Consider the following 8,707-nt stretch of genomic DNA (forward strand, 5'->3'; position numbering starts at 1 on the left):
AGGTGTTTTGTCTTTCCTCCATCTCTGGTGGAGACAGGTTAGGTAGAATGAGGAATTAAGGTGTTTTGTCTTTCCTCCATCTCTGGTGGAGACAGGTTAGGTAGAATGAGGAATTAAGGTGTTTTGTCTTTCCTCCATCTCTGGTGGAGACAGGTTAGGTAGAATGAGGAATTAAGGTGTTTTGTCTTTCCTCCATCTCTGGTGGAGACAGGTTAGGTAGAATGAGGAATTAAGGTGTTTTGTCTTTCCTCCATCTCTGGTGGAGACAGGTTAGGTAGAATGAGGAATTAAGATGTTTTGTCTTTCCTCCATCTCTGGTGGAGACAGGTTAGGTAGAATGAGGAATTAAGGTGTTTTGTCTTTCCTCCATCTCTGGTGGAGACAGGTTAGGTAGAATGAGGAATTAAGGTGTTTTGTCTTTCCTCCATCTCTGGTGGAGACAGGTTAGGTAGAATGAGGAATTAAGGTGTTTTGTCTTTCCTCCATCTCTGGTGGAGACAGGTTAGGTAGAATGAGGAATTAAGGTGTTTTGTCTTTCCTCCATCTCTGGTGGAAATAGGTTAGGTAGAATGAGGAATGAGAATGAGTAAATTGCTGATAAAGTGCTACTGTGTATTCCCTTGGATCCTCATGATCTACAATGGGTTACCAAGTGATCTCCAATGGCATGGCTGTCTAAGTTCTTATTTTATACTCATATCCTTTTCTGAGTTTTGGAGCTGGTGGCCTGTTTAGTTTATTTATCCTATGTTATATGGTGAACATATTCTTTGAGTTGAAGGAGTATTTGGGGGATATTTCAATTAATTAAATATTTATATTTTCCTACCCTCTCTCTCTCTCTCTCTCATTCTCCCAGACTAAGTACTTGATCACAGCTGTGAGAAACCTTGACAAAAAGCTCACACTTCCACACACCTGAGGCCCAACACACACACACACGTGCCCTCGCGTCAAGGCTGCTTATGGAAAACCACTGCTGTCATCCGTCAAGGCCATTTGAGGAGCCCTGGGATTTAACCAGCGACACCAGAGACAAAGATAAACGAAGATTATAGAAGCAGCACAACAAAAGAACCAGCAGACAAACTGAGTAACAGAGGACTAAATAAGATCAGGAAATGGCTGTTGATCCACAACCCTGAGGAGATTTGAACAGAAACCAAAATGTGTTCTGATTCTCTCTCACTTCCCCTCTCTCTCTCCCTCTCTCTCTCTCTCTCCTTCCTTGATTTGATTTTAGTTTTGTAAAGGTGGTATAATCCAGCGTTCTATACAACCCGACCAGTTTTCTCCAGTTCAATAGGCCTGTGAATGAGCTGATGTTGGTCATGACGCTTTGAACTTGCCGTCCTAGGCACCTGGTTTTTCTGGTGCTCTCTCGCTCTCTGTATCTCTCTCTCTGTAGCTCTCTCTCTGTATTTCTCTCTCTGTATCTCTCTCTCTGTATCTCTCTGTGTATCGCTCTCTCTCTGTATCTCTCTCTCTGTATCTCTCTCTCTCTCTCTCTTTCACTCTCTCACTCTTTCTCTCTCTGTGTATCTCTCTGTATCTCTCTCTCTGTATCTCTCTGTGTATCGCTCTCTCTCTGTATCTCTCTCTCTGTATCTCTCTCTCTGTATCTCTCTCTCTGTAGATCTCTCTGTATTTCTCTCTCTGTAACTCTCTCTCTGTATCTCTCTCTCTGTATCTCTCTCTGTATCTCTCTCTCTCTGTATCTCTCTCTCTGTATCTCTCTGTGTATCTCTCTCTCTCTCTCTGTATCTCTCTCTCTGTATCTCTCTCTCTGTATCTCTCTCTCTGTATCTCTCTCTCTGTATCTCTCTCTCTGTATCTCTCTCTCTGTAGATCTCTCTGTATTTCTCTCTCTGTAACTCTCTCTCTGTATCTCTCTCTCTGTATCTCTCTCTGTATCTCTCTCTCTCTGTATCTCTCTCTCTGTATCTCTCTGTGTATCTCTCTCTCTCTCTCTGTATCTCTCTCTCTGTATCTCTCTCTCTGTATCTCTCTCTCTGTATCTCTCTCTCTCTCTCTCTTTCACTCTCTCGCTCTTTCTCTCTCTCTCGCTCTTTCTTTCTCTACTCCATCCTGTGTGGTGTTGAGTAGACTGGAGGGATCCAGCCCTCTGTAGCAGATATTGTGAGGGGGCGAGGGAGTGTGGTTTAAAAGCAGGGAGTGTGTTAATAGTTTGTGTTGAATATGGACAAGATGATGAGATTTTATCCCTCTGGACTAAATTTGCCCCCTCCCTCTCTTTCTTCCGCTCTCCCTCTCTCCATATCTCCCTTTCGCCCTTCCTCTCTGAGGTGAAGTCATTAGTAAGAGTACCTATGAAAAGGAAACTGGGAGTGATAGATATGTGGGATTATTTGCTGAATATGTTGGTTTCATATGTTAGATGGATTTCATTATAGTTATTAGTGGTGAATGTTCATAGTATCTGATCTCTGGCTATTGACAACGCTCACAGCTGGTTAAAGATATCCAACCCATGACATTGTAGGAAGTGTAAATGTGTGAAACAGATATTCTGTAAAGACCAAAAACATGAAACAACCTCACCTTTGAAGTGTTCTGTAACATTACTTAAATTTCACACAGGGAGGGTTCAGTGAAGCCTAAATATCATCATCTTATATATACATCTAAAACAGCAGTTATTATCACAGAATGATAAAGCAAAAGGCTTACACGGCAGTAAGCATCCTTATTAACATGCAAATGTTAAACAAATGATCTTATGAGATGCAGTGCTAATGTTGTTTTGTTTGAGGTGCTGTTGTCTGGCTTGTCACCCCTCCCCCCTCTCTCATTCTCTCTCTCTCCACAGACATACCATATTTCTTTCAGGCAGTCCCATGAAGTGCTTAGATTGAATTACAGAGTTACGGCAGACCTCGCCGGCACACAATTTAAAGGGACCCTAAAAATTCAAATGTTATTGTTTAGCAGATAAAAACTGCAGAGGGACAGAATTTGCCGCGTCCTTCTAATAAATGTCACACAGTTGAAGAGTTGGATGCAGCTAGGGCCCATGCAGAGTCGATAATCAGGTTTGTTTTTAACTCGAGAGTTTCGTAGCAGTTTCGTAGCTTTTACATCATTGTTTATCTTCTGTCTGCTGCATCAAAGAGAATATCAAACACAAAGCGGGACATTTTGTAATAGGCCAGTCTGTTATGCAATTTTGAAATAATTTATCTAATCCTGTCTTGGTTTTGTAATTATTTTAACCTTGTGGAATTTAGATGAAACATACTTCAAAGTCTCTCTCATTTTAAAGACCGAGTTCAAACCTGCCGAAATAATAAACAAGTAGGCCTACACTTTTAATTTAGTTTGGTTGACATTATAATAATGTTAATATAAAATAGCAAAGCATATTCAATCTGTACCCATAAGCATGTAGGTTTTAGCAGGTGTTTTAGCTTGCAGGTTTTAGCAGGTGTTTCAGCATGCAGGTTTTAGCAGGTGTTTTAGCATGCAGGTTTTAGCAGGTGTTTTAGCATGCAGGTTTTAGCAGGTGTTTTAGCATGCAGGTTTTAGCAGGTGTTTTATCATGCAGGTTTTAGCAGGTGTTTTATCATGTAGGTTTTAGCAGGTGTTTTATCATGCAGGTTTTAGCAGGTGTTTTAGCATGCAGGTTTTAGCAGGTGTTTTATCATGTAGGTTTTAGTAGGTATTTTATCATGTAGGTTTTAGCAGGTGTTTTATCATGTAGGTTTTAGCAGGTGTTTTAGCATACAGGTTTTGGCAGGTGTTTTACCATGCAGGTTTTGGCAGGTGTTTTATCATGTAGGTTTTAGCAGGTGTTTTAGCATGCAGGTTTAGCAGGTGTTTTATCATGCAGGTTTTAGCAGGTGTTTATCATGCAGGTTTTAGCAGGTGTTTTATCATGCAGGTTTTAGCAGGTGTTTTATCATGCAGGTTTTAGCAGGTGTTTTATCATGTAGGTTTTAGCAGGTGTTTTAGCATGTAGGTTTTAGCAGGTGTTTTAGCATGCAGGTTTTAGCAGGTGTTTATCATGCAGGTTTTAGCAGGTGTTTATCATGCAGGTTTTAGCAGGTGTTTTATCATGTAGGTTTTAGCAGGTGTTTATCATGCAGGTTTTAGCAGGTGTTTTAGCATGTAGGTTTTAGCAGGTGTTTTATCATGCAGGTTTTAGCAGGTGTTTTAGCATGTAGGTTTTAGCAGGTGTTTTATCATGTAGGTTTTAGCAGGTGTTTTAGCATGCATGGTTTAGCAGGTGTTTTATCATGCAGGTTTTAGCAGGTGTTTTATCATGCAGGTTTTAGCAGGTGTTTTAGCATGCAGGTTTTAGCAGGTGTTTTAGCATGCAGGTTTTAGCAGGTGTTTATCATGCAGGTTTTAGCAGGTGTTTTATCATGCAGGTTTTAGCAGGCGTTTTAGCATGCAGGATTTAGCAGGTGTTTTATCATGCAGGTTTTAGCAGGTGTTTTAGCATGCAGGTTTTAGCAGGTGTTTTATCATGCAGGTTTTAGCAGGTGTTTTATCATGCAGGTTTTAGCAGGTGTTTTATCATGCAGGTTTTAGCAGGTGTTTTACCATGCAGGTTTTAGCAGGTGTTTTATCATGCAGGTTTTAGCAGGTGTTTTATCATGCAGGTTTTAGCAGGTGTTTTATCATGTAGGTTTTAGCAGGTGTTTTAGCATGTAGGTTTTAGCAGGTGTTTTAGCATGCAGGTTTTAGCAGGTGTTTTAGCATGTAGGTTTTAGCAGGTGTTTTATCATGTAGGTTTTAGCAGGTGTTTTATCATGTAGGTTTTAGCAGGTGTTTTAGCATGCATGGTTTAGCAGGTGTTTTATCATGCAGGTTTTAGCGGGTGTTTTATCATGCAGGTTTTAGCAGGTGTTTTAGCATGCAGGTTTTAGCAGGTGTTTTAGCATGCAGGTTTTAGCAGGTGTTTATCATGCAGGTTTTGGCAGGTGTTTTATCATGCAGGTTTTAGCAGGTGTTTTAGCATGCAGGATTTAGCAGGTGTTTTATCATGCAGGTTTTAGCAGGTGTTTTAGCATGCAGGTTTTAGCAGGTGTTTTATCATGCAGGTTTTAGCAGGTGTTTTATCATGCAGGTTTTAGCAGGTGTTTTACCATGCAGGTTTTAGCAGGTGTTTTAGCATGCAGGTTTTAGCAGGTGTTTATCATGCAGGTTTTAGCAGGTGTTTTAGCATGCAGGTTTTAGCAGGTGTTTTAGCATGCAGGTTTTAGCAGGTGTTTTATCATGCAGGTTTTAGCAGGTGTTTTAGCATGCAGGTTTTAGCAGGTGTTTTAGCATGCAGGTTTTGGCAGGTGTTTTACCATGCAGGTTTTAGCAGGTGTTTTAGCATGCAGGTTTTAGCAGGTGTTTTAGCATGCAGGATTTAGCAGGTGTTTTAGCATGCAGGTTTTAGCAGGTGTTTTATCATGCAGGTTTTGGCAGGTGTTTTACCATGCAGGTTTTAGCAGGTGTTTTATCATGCAGGTTTTAGCAGGTGTTTTATCGTGTAGGTTTTAGCAGGTGTTTTATCATGCAGGTTTTAGCAGGTGTTTTATCATGCAGGTTTTAGCAGGTGTTTTAGCATGCAGGTTTTAGCAGGTGTTTTATCATGTAGGTTTTAGCAGGTGTTTTATCATGTAGGTTTTAGCAGGTGTTTATCATGCAGGTTTTAGCAGGTGTTTTATCATGCAGGTTTTAGCAGGTGTTTTAGCATGCAGGTTTTAGCAGGTGTTTTAGCATGCAGGATTTAGCAGGTGTTTTATCATGTAGGTTTTAGCAGGTGTTTTATCATGTAGGTTTTAGCAGGTATTTTATCATGCAGGTTTTAGCAGGTGTTTTATCATGCAGGTTTTAGCAGGTGTTTTATCATGTAGGTTTTAGCAGGTGTTTATCATGTAGGTTTTAGCAGGTGTTTTATCATGTAGGTTTTAGCAGGTGTTTTAGCATGCAGGTTTTAGCAGGTGTTTATCATGCAGGTTTTAGCAGGTGTTTTAGCATGCAGGTTTTAGCAGGTGTTTTAGCATGCAGGTTTTAGCAGGTGTTTTATCATGCAGGTTTTAGCAGGTGTTTTATCATGCAGGTTTTAGCGGGTGTTTTATCATGCAGGTTTTAGCAGGTGTTTTATCATGCAGGTTTTAGCAGGTGTTTTATCATGCAGGTTTTAGCAGGTGTTTTATCATGTAGGTTTTAGCAGGTGTTTTATCATGTAGGTTTTAGCAGGTGTTTTAGCATGCAGGTTTTAGCAGGTGTTTTATCATGCAGGTTTTAGCAGGTGTTTTAGCATGCAGGTTTTAGCAGGTGTTTTATCATGCAGGTTTTAGCAGGTGTTTATCATGCAGGTTTTAGCAGGTGTTTTATCATGCAGGTTTTAGCAGGTGTTTTAGCATGCAGGTTTTAGCAGGAGTTTATCATGCAGGTTTTAGCAGGTGTTTTAGCATGCAGGTTTTAGCAGGTGTTTTATCATGCAGGTTTTAGCAGGTGTTTTAGCATGCAGGTTTTAGCAGGTGTTTTATCATGCAGGTTTTAGCAGGTGTTTTATCATGCAGGTTTTAGCAGGTGTTTTAGCATGCAGGTTTTAGCAGTTGTTTTAGCATGCAGGTTTTAGCAGGTGTTTATCATGCAGGTTTTAGCAGGTGTTTTAGCATGCAGGTTTTAGCAGGTGTTTTAGCATGCAGGATTTAGCAGGTGTTTTAGCATGCAGGATTTAGCAGGTGTTTTATCATGCAGGTTTTAGCAGGTGTTTTAGCATGCAGGTTTTAGCAGGTGTTTTAGCATGCAGGATTTAGCAGGTGTTTTATCATGCAGGTTTTAGCAGGTGTTTTAGCATGCAGGTTTTAGCAGGTGTTTTAGCATGCAGGTTTTAGCAGGTGTTTTAGCATGCAGGTTTTAGCAGGTGTTTTATCATGCAGGTTTTAGCAGGTGTTTTATCATGCAGGTTTTAGCAGGTGTTTTAGCATGCAGGTTTTAGCAGGTGTTTTATCATGCAGGTTTTAGCAGGTGTTTTATCATGCAGGTTTTAGCAGGTGTTTTAGCATGCAGGTTTTAGCAGGTGCTTTATCATGCAGGTTTTAGCAGGTGTTTTATCATGTAGGTTTTAGCAGGTGTTTTAGCATGCAGGTTTTAGCAGGTGTTTTAGCATGCAGGTTTTAGCAGGTGTTTTAGCATGCAGGTTTTAGCAGGTGTTTTATCATGCAGGTTTTAGCAGGTGTTTTATCATGCAGGTTTTAGCAGGTGTTTTAGCATGTAGGTTTTAGCAGGTGTTTATCATGCAGGTTTTAGCAGGTGTTTTAGCATGCAGGTTTTAGCAGGTGTTTTAGCATGCAGGTTTTAGCAGGTGTTTTAGCATGCAGGTTTTAGCAGGTGTTTTAGCATACAGGTTTTAGCAGGTGTTTTAGAATGCAGGTTTTAGCAGGTGTTTTAGCATGCAGGTTTTAGCAGGTATTTTAGCATGCAGGTTTTAGCAGGTGTTTTAGCATGCAGGTTTTAGCAGGTGTTTTAGCATGCAGGTTTTAGCAGGTGTTTTAGCATGCAGGTTTTAGCAGGTGTTTTAGCATGCAGGTTTTGGCAGGTGTTTTATCATGTAGGTTTTAGCAGGTGTTTTATCATGCAGGGTTTAGCAGGTGTTTTAGCATGCAGGTTTTAGCAGGTGTTTTAGCATGCAGGTTTTCGCAGGTGTTTTATCATGTAGGTTTTAGCAGGTGTTTTAGCATGCAGGTTTTAGCAGGTGTTTTATCGTGTAGGTTTTAGCAGGTGTTTTAGCATGCAGGTTTTAGCAGGTGTTTTATCATGCAGGTTTTAGCAGGTGTTTTAGCATGCAGGGTTTAGCAGGTGTTTTAGCATGCAGGTTTTAGCAGGTGTTTTAGCATGCAGGGTTTAGCAGGTGTTTTATCATGCAGGTTTTAGCAGGTGTTTTAGCATGCAGGATTTAGCTGGTGTTTTATCATGCAGGTTTTAGCAGGTGTTTTAGCATGCAGGTTTTAGCAGGTGTTTTAGCATGCAGGTTTTAGCAGGTGTTTTAGCATGCAGGTTTTAGCAGGTGTTTTATCATGCAGGTTTTAGCAGGTGTTTTATCATGCAGGTTTTAGCAGGTGTTTTAGCATGCAGGTTTTAGCAGGTGTTTTATCATGTAGGTTTTAGCAGGTGTTTTATCATGCAGGGTTTAGCAGGTGTTTTAGCATGCAGGTTTTAGCAGGTGTTTTAGCATGCAGGTTTTAGCAGGTGTTTTATCATGTAGGTTTTAGCAGGTGTTTTAGCATGCAGGTTTTAGCAGGTGTTTTATCATGTAGGTTTTAGCAGGTGTTTTAGCATGCAGGTTTTAGCAGGTGTTTTATCATGCAGGTTTTAGCAGGTGTTTTATTATGCAGGGTTTAGCAGGTGTTTTAGCATGCAGGTTTTAGCAGGTGTTTTAGCATGCAGGGTTTAGCAGGTGTTTTATCATGCAGGTTTTAGCAGGTGTTTTAGCATGCAGGTTTTAGCAGGTGTTTTATCATGTAGGTTTTAGCAGGTGTTTTATCATGCAGGGTTTAGCAGGTGTTTTAGCATGCAGGTTTTAGCAGGTGTTTTAGTATGCAGGTTTTAGCAGGTGTTTTATCATGTAGGTTTTAGCAGGTGTTTTAGCATGCAGGTTTTAGCAGGTGTTTTATCATGTAGGTTTTAGCAGGTGTTTTAGCATGCAGGTTTTAGCAGGTGTTTTATCATGCAGGTTTTAGCA

The sequence above is a fragment of the Oncorhynchus mykiss genome, chromosome 12 (genome assembly GCF_013265735.2).
Source record: "Oncorhynchus mykiss isolate Arlee chromosome 12, USDA_OmykA_1.1, whole genome shotgun sequence".
In the NCBI taxonomy this organism is placed as follows: domain Eukaryota; kingdom Metazoa; phylum Chordata; class Actinopteri; order Salmoniformes; family Salmonidae; genus Oncorhynchus; species Oncorhynchus mykiss.